The sequence below is a fragment of the Mustelus asterias genome, unplaced genomic scaffold, assembly GCF_964213995.1.
Source record: "Mustelus asterias unplaced genomic scaffold, sMusAst1.hap1.1 HAP1_SCAFFOLD_1091, whole genome shotgun sequence".
Classification (NCBI taxonomy): Eukaryota; Metazoa; Chordata; class Chondrichthyes; order Carcharhiniformes; family Triakidae; genus Mustelus; species Mustelus asterias.
This window is the reverse complement of record NW_027591036.1, coordinates 55,904-68,802: the sequence shown is the minus strand read 5'-3', so window position 1 is coordinate 68,802 and position 12,899 is coordinate 55,904. Positions and strand designations below refer to the sequence as shown.

Here is a 12,899-nt window from a genome sequence, read left to right as displayed (position 1 = left end):
TTCTCTCAGAGTATTGTGCGACTTTGGAACTCTCTGACTCAGAAGGCGGTGGAGGCAGGGTACTAAATATTTACTAAGGCAGAGATGGATAGATTATTGTTCGGCAACAGAATCAAAGGTTATCGGAGGTAGATGGGAATGTGGAAATTGAACCACAAACAGATCAGCCATGATCTTATTGAATGGCGGGGCAGGCTCGTGGGGCCGAATGGCCTACTTCTGTTCCTGTTTCCAGTGTTCTTGTGTATGTATCCTAATTGTTAATTTCCCCTGAACTGGATTGCTGAAACGCACCAATCCTCAAGGCTCAGTGGGAGAACCAGAGTAATACCAAAATGTGGAAAAAATAAAACAAAACCGTGGGATTGCCAACTCTGTCAGACTGTATGGTTTCTTCTCTGCAATGATTTCTCGGGAGATGAGCTCTGCCCCAACTTTTGTTCATTGTCGCCATCTCCATTGCGAAGAACTTTCTTTTTAAATTGTGTCTGGGATCATGCAGGATTTGAACCGGAGACCTCCAGCATTGTAATGTCATTACCCCAAGCAAGAATCATGCCCTCTGGCCAGTGAGGTGAGCCAGCCGCTACATGAAGATCCAGTGCAAACATACTTTTATTGTCTCCCTAAGCTTATCAACCATCTTTTCGCAACGCAATTGTAAAATCAGAAATGTTAATGAACAATGGACAAAATGCTGGAAAATCTCCCGGGTCTGGTCGCATTTGTAAGGAGAGAAAAGAGGTGACGTTTCGAGTCCAGCTGACCCTTTATCAGAGCTAAAAGGCAATAGAAGGTGACCTGCTGGGATGGAAATTTCCTCTGTTTTGCAGCAACTACATTTCCAACATATTCCATCTGGCTGGGCATCCAGGAGCGATGGTGAGGGTGACCTTCTTCCCCAAATATTCATGGATCGAAAATCAAATGGATGGAAGCCTTTTTCCAAGCTCCTGCGTGACTGAGGAGATGGCCGAACGGTTTTAGCGATGGTCTACACGGGTGAGTTTAAAACTCACTCTCATCATTAATCTACGGAACGTTTAACAAATAACTTCTCTGTATTTGAACACATGCAGCTGTGGTCTTCCACACTTTGCTCATGTCGGTTCTTCACAACAATCTTTGAACTGACGTGATGGGAATTTCTTTCGCTGAGAGAAACTACAATCCCAACATTGAACATCTGGTTGAATTTTCAGGGTCTAAGACAAAAAGGATCACATTTCCCCGTGAGTCTGCTGTGTTTTTCTTCAATTTTCCATTGTTATGACATTGTCTGTAAAGACAGCTAGTGAGCAGAAGTGTATTGGTTGAGGAGCCTGCTTGCCAGCGGCTCGTTGGTCTAGTGGTATGATTCTCGCTTCGGGGATTTCGTCGTCTGATCATGCGAGAGGTCCCGGGTTCAAATCCCGGACGAGCCCTCGCTTGCTGCCAGTTTTGATCCCAAATGCTGGTCGTTGATCTGAACAAAATACGTTGCGTTTTAGATGGCGGGACTTACATATCTCGAGATCAGGTTTGAAATCCTGCAACACCTCGCGACAATTTTCCCAATGCTGCACATGGAGAAAATGAAAAGTTTTCAAGAATGTTCACCCACGTAACCAGACTGTAAACTTATCCCAATGAATCAATCAGGACTGTCCATTGCTTATCGCGTCAGGGATTCTTGCATCGTGTGTTCAATTGTATTTTAGTCAGAAAGAAATTGCAGTCTGACAAAGCTGGGGGTCACAGTTTGGTTTTGAATTGATTATATTTTAACTCTGCTCCAGGCATTTCACTGAGCAGGAAGTGAATCTTTGTGATGCTGTTCGGCATTCCACTCCAGAGGCAATTAACTCAGTGAAGAGGAGATTTGGAGAGGCTGTCCGTATTTGATTCGACACGAGGACCGAGTGACATGCATCTAAGGATACTGAAGGAAATGATCTGTAATTGCGAAAAAATTGGAAATAACTTTCCAATTTCGGATTTAGTAAGGTAACAATGTTTTCAACTAACTATCTCGAGTATTTTGAAGTGGTAACCGAGAGTGTTGATGAGGGTAATGCCGTTCATGCGGTTTACATAAACTTCCAAAAGCATGGGAATTTTTGATGCGGCAGATTAAATTAAATGTATCAAAATGTGAATTGATCTGCTTTGAAGGAAGTTCCCAGATTCAAAACATTAAATACATGGTGCAATTCTAAAGAGGCAAATAAGTACATACATCTCCCAAGTTGACAGGGATTGGCATAGAGGTTTAGAGCATGGAAACAAACCCTTCGACTCAACTTGTCCATGCCGCCCTTTTTTAACGACTAAGCTAATCCCAATTGCCTGCGTTTGGTCCATATCCCTCGATACCCATCTTACTCATGTAACTGTCTAAAAGACAAAATTGTCCCCACCTCTATGACTACCTCTGGCAGCTTTTTCCAGACACGCACCACCCTCTGTGTGAAAAAATTGCCCCGCTGCACCCTTTTGTATCCACCGCCCCCCCGCTCCCCCGCCACCGCCCCCCCCCCACCCCCCCCACCCGCCCGCACTCACCTGAAACTTATGCCCTCTAGTTTTAGACTCCCCTACCTTTGGGAAAAGATATTGACTGTCCAGCTAATCAAGGCCACTCATTATTTTGTAGACCTCAATGAGACCACCCCTGAGCTCTAGAGTAAAAAATCACAGTGCATCCAACCTCTCCTTGTAACTCAAACCATCAAGTCCTGGTAGCATTCTGGTAAATCTTTGCTGCACTCTTTCTATTTTAATAATATCCTTTCTATAATAGCGTGTCCAGAACTGTACACAGGATGGTGAGCAGAGTGATTATAATAAATCAGACGGTGCCTTGCTTTTTATTAATGGGGCACAGAGTACAAAAGTATAGAAACTATGTTAAGCCTGCATTTAAATCGAGTTCGGTTTCAAGTGGATATTGTTTCCATTTTCTGGAGAGCAAATTTAAAAAAAACAATATAAAAGATTTCAGAAGGTAGCAGAAATGTTTCACCAGAATAGTTCAATTGATGAAGAACTTCAGTTCCTGAGAATGGTTGGATACGCTGCGACTTCTCTACTCAGAGAAGAGAAGGTTCAGAGGAGAATTGGGAAAAATATGCAAATCCTCATGGGAGATTGATAGAAATTTGTTCTCATTGTTAGTAGGATCGAGACCCAGAGGGCAGATATTGGAGGTAATTGTCAAAAGAAGCAATAGCAGCATCAAGTGACAGTGTAGGACGGTGATATGCTTCCAAATCAAGATGGTGAGTGACTTGGAGGGGAACATTTGGGTGGAGGTGCTCCCAGGTATCTGCTCCTCTTGTTCTTCTAGATGGTCACGATCGTGGGTTTAGAAGCTTGTGTTTAAGAGTTAGGAGACTGGATCAGAAAGTAATTCTACTGACAAATTAAAGATCTTTTACAGCAAGATGTTTGTTTAAGTCACAGTTTAAAACCAACTCTAACAAATGAAGCAACTTAACTATAAACAATTGAACAATATTTAAAGAAGAAAGTAAACAACTAGAATTACTAATTTTCATTGTTTTAGTCCCAAATAAGCAACGTTCCTCTTGAAGGAGCAGCGCTCCGACAGCTCATGATTCCAAATAAAACTGTTGGACTTTAACCTGGTGTTGTGAGACTTCTTAATATGCCCACGTCTGTCCAATGCCGGCATCGCCACATCAGGGTCATAGTTAAACTGCGTTTTTCATTATCTGCTGCTGTGTGGGGGTTGGGATCTTTCTCATTCTGTCTGTGGAATTGTGCGTGCACAAGCGATTTGGTCTAACCGTCAGCTCCCGGATCTGTAAATTAGTTGGAATTCATTCTGTATTTGCAAGCTCTGGGATTGTAAACCAGTTGATGCATCTCGTCATTTTGAATCTCCGATATATTTTTTTCAGCGTCGCTGACTGGGCCAACCTTTTTTTGTGTTCATTCATGGGGCTTGGGCGTCACTGGCTGGCCAGCATTTATTGCCCAATCACAGTTGCCCGAGTGCAGTTGAGAGTCAACCACAATGCTGTGGCTCTGGAGTCACATGTAGGCCAGACTGGACAAGAACGGCAGATGTCGCTCCCTGAAGGGCACTGGTGAACCAAATGGTTATTCCGATAATGCACAATGCACGAAAGCATAAATAGATTCTTGATTGCAAATATTTTGCATTGAATTCAAATTCCACCAGCTGCCGTGGTGGGATTTGAGCACGGATCCCCACTGAAATTAGTTGAGTTTCGGGATCAATATTCCAGCGATAATACCACAAAGACATCGCCTCCAAATTTCCCTCCAACTGAGTGACTTGTTGGGCCACCTTTGAGGGCAGCTCAGAGTCAATAACATTGCTGCTGGTCGGGAGTCACATTCAGGCCAGACCAGGTAAGAATTCCTTCCCTAAAGAACATCAGTTTATCAGTTGTTTTTTTTTCTACGACAATCGATTCAAGGTCATTAATTCCAGACACTTTTATTGATGTCGAATTTCACCATCTGCCGTGGCGGTGGATGTGTGAGTGTTTATGTGAGTGTGCGTGTGAGAGAGAGATTAACTCATTTTAATTCTGCTTGTGAGTATGGATTAATCCCCTATATTCCCTCACAAACACTGTGATCCCTTTGCACCGATGAATTCTTATTTAAAAATACTTGTACCCTTGTGACCCTGATGGGCGGATGGGAGGTGTGGTGAGGTTTGAACGCAATGCCGCAGGGAGCTGAGTGTAAAACAGCCGATTTTAAAGCATGTGTGTAGGAAAGTGAAGAGTGAACTTGTCTGTGAGAAGATCACAGAAAACCTGTATCTGGAGCTGCGTCCAAGAGACAAGTTTTGGGTTGTCAGTAAATGAACTCCTGAAATGACGGTACAAAATCAGAAAGAGGAAATGCTGGAAATGTTCAGCAGCTCCGAAAGCAGCTGTGGAGAGATATTCCTGTCGCAAGGATGTAACTCTACAATTGAATATTTCATGTTGCTCAGATCTGACACTCTCAACACCTTCATGTAAAGAACAAGTAGGGCGGGAATTGGGTCTTTGTTGATTTGGGCAAACAGAACAATGCAGCAATGAGAAACTGCTCCCCCCCCCCCGCCCCGGCGGCTTGGAGAAGGATGGGACTCAGATACGGGCCTCTGGCTGGGATTGACAAATGGAAAAATACACATCGACTTTTAAATGTAATAACAATCAAGATGTAATTCAAATCGATTTGTGCAGAGTTTTTAGGCGAGCTCCAATGTAGTCAGGATGGCCGAGCGGTCTAAGGCGCTGCGTTTAGGTTGCAGTCTCCTCTGGAGACGTCTGTTCAAATCTCGCTCTTGGCAGTGATTTTTCCGTCGTGAAGCACCTTCTAAACCCAAGGCATCTCTCACCTGGCAGCAGATGCAGAGAAACAACGACGACCTGCAAGGTCCACTGCATCCTGACTTGGAAATGTATCGCATTTGCTGTGGCTTGCTCGCATTCCTGCAACTCCCTTCCGAACAGCAGTGTATGTGCACATGGACTGCAGTGGCTCAAGAATGAGTTCATCGCCAATGACTGAGAAGTATTTAAATTGAACAATAAATGCTTCCCGGGCCAGTGACACACATATCCCGTATGAATGAAGTATTTAAAAAAGATCAACTTTCGAGCAGTAAACTATATGTGTGAATCAAATCTTGAAGACGGCTACTTTCATACCAGATGTGTGTCTGAAAACAGTAAATGGAACCAGCTCACGATAAACCGCTCAATGTTGAGCGGAAGAGTTTCACTGAGTGATGTTTGCGATTCCCTCTGATGTGCTTGTTCTATGTCGGGGAAAGGCAGATTTGAAATGTTTACAGGGAAATCGGTGCAGTCTTGATGGGCCACTGTGGGATTCAATTATTTTGTTTCATGAATCTATCCGAGATCCCATAGCATCGAGGGAGAGAGAAACGGTCGTTCCCGTGAAAGGTCTGCATCTGAAATGTGAACTACCTCTATTTTCTCAGATACGTTCCAGATCTGGCAGTATCTCTTTTTCACAAACACCACCAGATCTGGAGCGTTTTTCCAGCATTCTGCTGCACCAGGAGTAGCAGTACCAGGCTCTGCAGCTGAGTTGGTTAAAGCGCCTGTCTAGTAACAGGTAGATCCTGGTTTCACGGACACGAGCAGTGCCTTGATTACTTTCACGTGATCTTTCAAGTGTTCATTGCAATTGCTCAAGTTACAATGTCCCTTTCTTGCGAATCAATATTGTCTTTCCCTTTCCAGTGGATGATCTACAAAGATGAAACAAACACAGATTTCGAGACTCACCACGAACATCTCGACTGTTTATTTTTACAATTCAGTTATTTTCATCATTTTGCAGTCAAAAAAAATATTCTGCAATAAAACCAATGCTGGAAATTCTACAAACACAGTTTTCCATTTTTTTTTCCTCAGGGAATTTCTAACACAGTCAAATGGCCTTAGAATCACACAATCCCGACAGTGCTGAAGGAGACCATTCTGCCCATCGAGCCTGTCCCGACTCTCCGACAGAGAATCGCACACAGGAGCTTTGCACCCCGCTAATCTACCGATACAAACACCTTGGGGACCAAAAGACAACCTAGCATGGCGAATCCACCCAACCTGCTCGTCTTTGGACTGTGGGAGGAAACCGGAATACTCGGTTTCCTGGGATAACTTGCCTGGGTGAATGCAGCGTGAACAGCTCTACAGTTTGGCACCATCCAGGACAAAGCATCCCACTTCATTCGCTTCCCATGTATAAAAATTCACTCCGTCCACTACCAACACACAACGGCAGCAGTGTGCACCATCTACAAGATGCACTGTAGCAACTCAGCAAGGCTTCTTTGCCAGCACCTTCCAAACCCACGACCACCGCAGCCGAGAAGGACAAGCGCAGCAGATACATCAAAATAATACCACCAGTTTGCAAGGCACTGATATTTAGTTATTGATTGTAGTTATTTATAAGTTGCTGTTGTTCCGTGTGTGTTCTTTAATCTTCTTTATCTTCCAAGGAAGCGGAATATCTAATTGAAAAATTACTATTTCTAACCCAACCAGCGAATGTTATGTCAATCTTGAAGAAAGCTGGGGTTTGCGATTTCTTCTCGAGTCAGTGGTTTCCCTGGGAGCCGAGTAAACAGGAACAGCATGGAGAGATGGCAGAGCAGGAAATGTCGGAGCAAAAGCGAAATCATAGCAATGAAGGAGCAAACCGTTTGTGACTCATCTGATCCAAAACTCTGATGGGATTCGAATCCACAAACTTTGAATAGCTAACATGCCATCATTTAGAAGCCCTACGCGCTATCCATTGCGCCACAGAGCCGCGTGCCGGAAACTCACTTTACAGTTCTATACATGGATTCTTGACAACGTAGAAACGACTGGTAAGTTCAAAACTCTCGTAGTTAAAATGTCAAGAACTATTTAGAGGAACTTTATTGATTGCAAGTCATCTTGGGGCATCTTATGTCTGTTAAAACGGCTGTGGAAATACAAACCTTTGTGTCCTTTATACAGGAAATATGTTAATCACAGAATGATCCTCCCTCTCTCTCCTCCTCATTCTCCTGTACAGCTTGGAGATCAAACCCGCGAGGGTTTGATAGTCGGGAGACACATTCTACTCTATCTGTCACAGGACTGATCAGAACCTGTTCCCTGTTCCAGGGAAACAGCTGCACAGAACACAATGCAAAGCTGGAAGCTGGAAATCTGAAACAAAAACAGAAAATGCTGGACATGCTCACCAGGTGAGGCAACATTTTTGATTAATGGAGATTTCCATAAAACCAGCTCCTGAAGCACAGCACAGCTGCACAGTTTAAAGATTCCTTTCATCAACAATGGATGCTCCATTCTATGATTTTGAACAATTCAAATTGATAATCTGCATTGTTCTTCTCGTCGCCACAGCCTGAAAACCACTTCAGGCATTGATGTCACCCTTGGATTTTAAATTTGTTAATCCATTCTCTATCTTTTTAAAGCTACTATTGAAACTGTATCCATGATCCGCTCAGTTTTTTGTGACTGAGAAGGAGAATTGCAGATATATTTGGATAACTTTCCTTTGACTAAATTTGTACAGAAGCATAAAGGCGGGAATCACACACAGCACGTCATGAAACTCACCCGCTAGACATTGAAAGGTGACAGTGTTTATTCAAGGGATGGTTCCATTCATTCATTCATTATTAATGGAGAAAAGAAAAGTTGGAACAGTTGCAATCTGGCGAATGTAACTGAGCAAGGTGAAACGCAATGGGGACTGGGCAGGATAAGCCTACCATGGGCAGTGCACAAAGTGAAGGTGCGACATTGACTGGGTTGTCAGGCGGAGCAGGGAGTCGTTGCAGAGTGAAGGTACATAGGAAAGTGGGAGTGCTAAATGTTTAATGATCACTGTACAAGTAGACGGTGAAATGCAGACTTCAGTCTGGATATTCAATGGTTCTGAGATGGGTGAATAGACTGCGGCATCTTGGCATGGTAAAGGTGCAATACGGATTAGGAATGCTAAATGATTTTATGTAAAATATAAATTGTTTTATATCGCCTGTCCTTGATCTTCGGACCAAGATGTATCACTTCACACTTCCTTACATTAATTAAGTTGCATACGTCACGTGTCTGCACCTTCCACCAGCCTGTCCAAATCGTCTTGAAGATTATCAATATGCTTCTCACTAAAGTTCATAATATGTTCAAGTTTTGCACCACTGACAAATTTTGGGATTGAAACCTGGACACCCAGATATAGGTCAGTAATATATATCAAGAAAAGCAAATTTCTCTCTATATACTACCCCCAATCAGAAATAGGTAAAAGTTGGTGTAATATATGCTTTAATAGCGCTGTACTAATAATTAAATCTTGTATAATGAAATTCTAACCATTCTAAACAACAATGATTCAAAATACCACTTGGTTCAAAAGAAAATACCTATTGGTACTAATACTTTCACTTCAAAAGTACTTAAAACGCATAGCATTGCTGATTTATCGGTATTTAATTGATCAATACAAAGGAAAGCAGTGGTTTCCCTTGGAGCCGAGTAAACAGAAACAGCATGGAGAGATGGCAGAGCAGGAAATGTCGGTGCCAAAGCTGAATCACATCAATGAAGTAGCAAACTGTTTGTTACTAATCTGATCCAAAATCCGACTCTGGTGGGCTCAAACCCACAAACTTTGAATGGCTAACGTGCCATCATTGAGAAGCCCAACTCGCTATCCATTGCGCCACTGGTAGATTCTAAATTGATATGGCCAACACATTTAGTATTTCGAAATTCCCCCGTCCCAGGTTCAGTGCAATGTGAACATTTCCTGTCTGTTGTATCCCTCTCTGATGTCTGAAGTTCAGTCTACCACAGTGTGCTGACATCTACTGGCCGCAACACAGAACTGCAGTAGAGGGAAATAAATCACATGAACTGTCGCTGTTGCAGAGACAGGTCAAACAGGAATTAATGATTGGATGCAGCACTAAAGCCCATGGAAAATTCAATATTAGTGTACTTGCCCATATAGTCAATATAACTTGGAATTTGCTATTATCTGGAGCAGTTGAGTCGACTAGCATCGATGTACTAAAGGGAAATCTAGCAAATGAGACGATGGAGAATGAATTTCAGAGATAAGCAGATGATGTTACATTGAAGATTTTGAGTAGAGGATCGTGTGGAATCATGTACTAATTAGAACAAAAGGCCTGGTTTCAATTAGGTATCTTCCGTGTAGAGTGTGTACAGATTTTCAAAGTCTCTCACATAGATTTATAATAAATATCACACACATTTGTCACACCAGAGACAGAGCGATACAAAATGAGTCCAACACTCATACATATAGAATCTTAGAGTGGATACAACAAAGAGAGGGAGACCATTCGGCCCTTTGTCTGTATGCTGGTCTGTACAAGAACAACTCAGCTCATCCCTTTCCCAGTCCTTGTCTCATAACCCTGGAAATCCTTTCACTTCAGGTGCTGATCCCATTCCCCTTTGAGAACACTGATTTGATGCTGCCTCTGCCACCCTCTCAGGCAGTTCATCCCAGGTCCTAAACACTTTGCACTTTAAAAGCCATCTTTCTCTCCTCTGGCAATGGGAGCAATATTTCTTCATCTACTCTTCTTAGACTGCACCCATAAACACAGCACCTCTACCACACCCATAAACACAGCACCTCTACCACACCCATAAACACAGCACCACAGAGGGTAAAAGACAGTCGAAATTGGGCGATCATTACCCAGTTGCAGTTTAACCAGAGTTTTATACAAGAACAGAGAAGATCTTAACACAACATGCAACATTTTAACCCAATATGGAACATCATGAGACCAGATAAGTAACTTTTGCTGAACAGAAAACATCTTCACGGAGAACATTTTGACACAACAGGGAACACGTTTACAGAGTAGGGCATATATTAACAGAATATTAAAGAAATATTGACACCAGATGGATCATATTGACACAGCCGGAAACACGTTTATAGCATCAGGGAGACATTTTACACAGCAGCAGAAAACACCTCTCAACAACACAGAGAACAGTTATACAGCAGGAAATATGTTTACAAACATGTATTTGCAACAGAAAATTCCTTTAAAAATCAATGATCGATTCTGCAATTCCTTGTCTTGCCGTTTTCCCAGCACCTTTGTCTGTCGTTACATGTGTCCGAGCAGTCTCTTGCTGCTATTGCGTGTTTTTCTCTGTCTATTGTATTCTCGGTGTGATGCAGTGATGCCTCCTCACACTGGTGTTCCTGTTAAACGATATAGGAGTGAAAGTCTGTCTTGTTACAGAAGCAGCTTTTTCCGTAGCAGAGTGGCGCAGCGGAAGCGTGCTGGGCCCATAACCCAGAGGTCGATGGATCGAAACCATCCTCTGCTATTCATGTTCATAGTGATAGTGCGCCAACTGCATAGCACTTGTGACTTTCACGTGGAGAAAACAGGTTCTCTTTGCCGCAAAAAAACCTCGATCTGTCGTTAGTCACTTTTATATGCAACCAGAGTTTTACACAAGAAGAGGGAACATCTTAACACAACACGCAACGATTTACGAACAAAAACACCTTCACGGAGAATCTTTTTACACAACAGGGAGCACGTTTACAAGAGAAGGGGACATATTAACAGAACAGAAGAAACAAATATTTACAGAGCCGGAAACACAACAACAGGGAAGCATTTTACACAACAGCAGAAAAAAAAACTCTCAAGAACATTTGAGACAGTTACCTGGGTAAGATTGGTCTGGAGGGATATTGGCCAAACGCGGGTAATTGGGAATAGCTCTGAGGTAAAAAAAAAACTGGGCGGCATGGACACTTTGGGCCGAAGGGCCTGTTTCCATGCTGTAACCCTCTACATCATAGAGTACACCAGGAAATATATTTATAAACAGTGAAACACTTTGCACAACCAACAGTGAACATCTTTGAACAGCAGAGAGGACAGCTACACAGCAGGAAATGTTTTTACAAACATACATTTGCAACAGAAAATTAATTTAAAACATCAGTGATCAATTCCGTGTCTTGCCGGTTTCCGCCACCTTTGTCTGTCGTTACACGTGTCCAAACAGTCTCTTTTGCTGCTTCTGTGCGGTCTTTCTCTGTCCATTGCATTCTTGGTGTTCTGCAGTGGAATTGTGTGGTCAGACTGAACCTCCCTGACAATCGTGCTGGTGTGAAACAAGAATGTGGAAGTGAATACCTGAATGACTACATTGATAGGCAGCAGGGGAGAGCTGGCTTTGCCAGAGCAAAGTGGCGCAGCGGAAGCGTGCTGGACTGATAATTCAGAGGTTGCTGCATCGAAGCTATCCTCTGCTACTTTCTGTTAGCGATGATAACAAAGCCACTTGACAGCAATTCTGCAACTTTTACGTGGAATGTGCAGGCATTTACATTGGCTTCTGTTTTCACCCTCAAACTGCAGCAAATCACATTGATCCGCACACAAGCGGTAGATACTGTGAACATGCACCAGGATATATCAGTGACTGAGGCAAGAGTGCACTGGGCACAATTTCAGAATTTGTGGATGATCTGAAAGTTGGAACCATTGTGACCTATGAGGAGGATCGTGTAAAACTTCAAAAAGGACATCGACAAGTTGACAGAATGAGTGGACAAGTTGCAGATGAAATTCAAAGCTGAGAATTATGAAGTGATTCATTCTGATAGGAAGATGATAGAGAGACAATGAAAAGTAAAAGGAAAACAGTTCCAAATTTTCGAATCCATTTCATTAGTGAGGTTTCTCAATCCTATAACTCTAAATGTGGTGCAACAGTACAACTCTAAAATAAAAGCAAATTACTACGGATGCTGTAATCTCAAACCAAACGAGAAAATGCTGGACAATCTCTGCAGGTCTGGCAGCATTTCTAAGGAATAAAATGAGCTCATCTTTCGAGTCCAGATGATCCTTTGACAAAGGGTCATCTGGACTGGTTTACTGCTAACTGATAACATCCTTAAAGTCAATAATAATCCATTCAAAATATCAGCAAATGTGTTTTACAATCATAATCACTCGTTTGAGTCAATTACTGCATCTCATATTTGTAAATTGCTTCTTGTTAGTTCATTAACATATTTAACAATTCATTTAACTGAATGCTGGTGGTTTTATCAATGCCTTAATGTCGACTGCTTTGAAAATCTTACCACCCCATGAGGGATTCCACTTACAGGTATTAAATATCATGAGACATCTGGACAGAGTGGATAGGGACAAACTGTTCCCACTCGTGGGATGATGAAGAATGAGAGAGAACAGATTCAGCATCATTAGCAAAGGAAGGAATAGGAATACGAGGAAAACATTTTTCACACAGGGAGTGCTTAATGTGTGGAATGCACTGCCAGAG

At 42.5% G+C, this 12,899-nt stretch overlaps 2 non-coding genes across 2 annotated transcripts; both read left to right on the top strand.

Annotated features, from left to right (window-relative positions):
* Positions 1-1,334: 1,334 nt before the first annotated feature.
* Positions 1,335-1,424, top strand: trnap-cgg (transfer RNA proline (anticodon CGG)). The gene is given in 2 exon segments: positions 1,335-1,370; positions 1,389-1,424. It is a non-coding gene; the product is annotated as a tRNA-Pro (tRNA).
* A 9,414-nt stretch (positions 1,425-10,838) lies between these two features.
* On the top strand, positions 10,839-10,910 carry trnam-cau (transfer RNA methionine (anticodon CAU)). Its single transcript has one exon. It is a non-coding gene; the product is annotated as a tRNA-Met (tRNA).
* Positions 10,911-12,899: the final 1,989 nt, after the last annotated feature.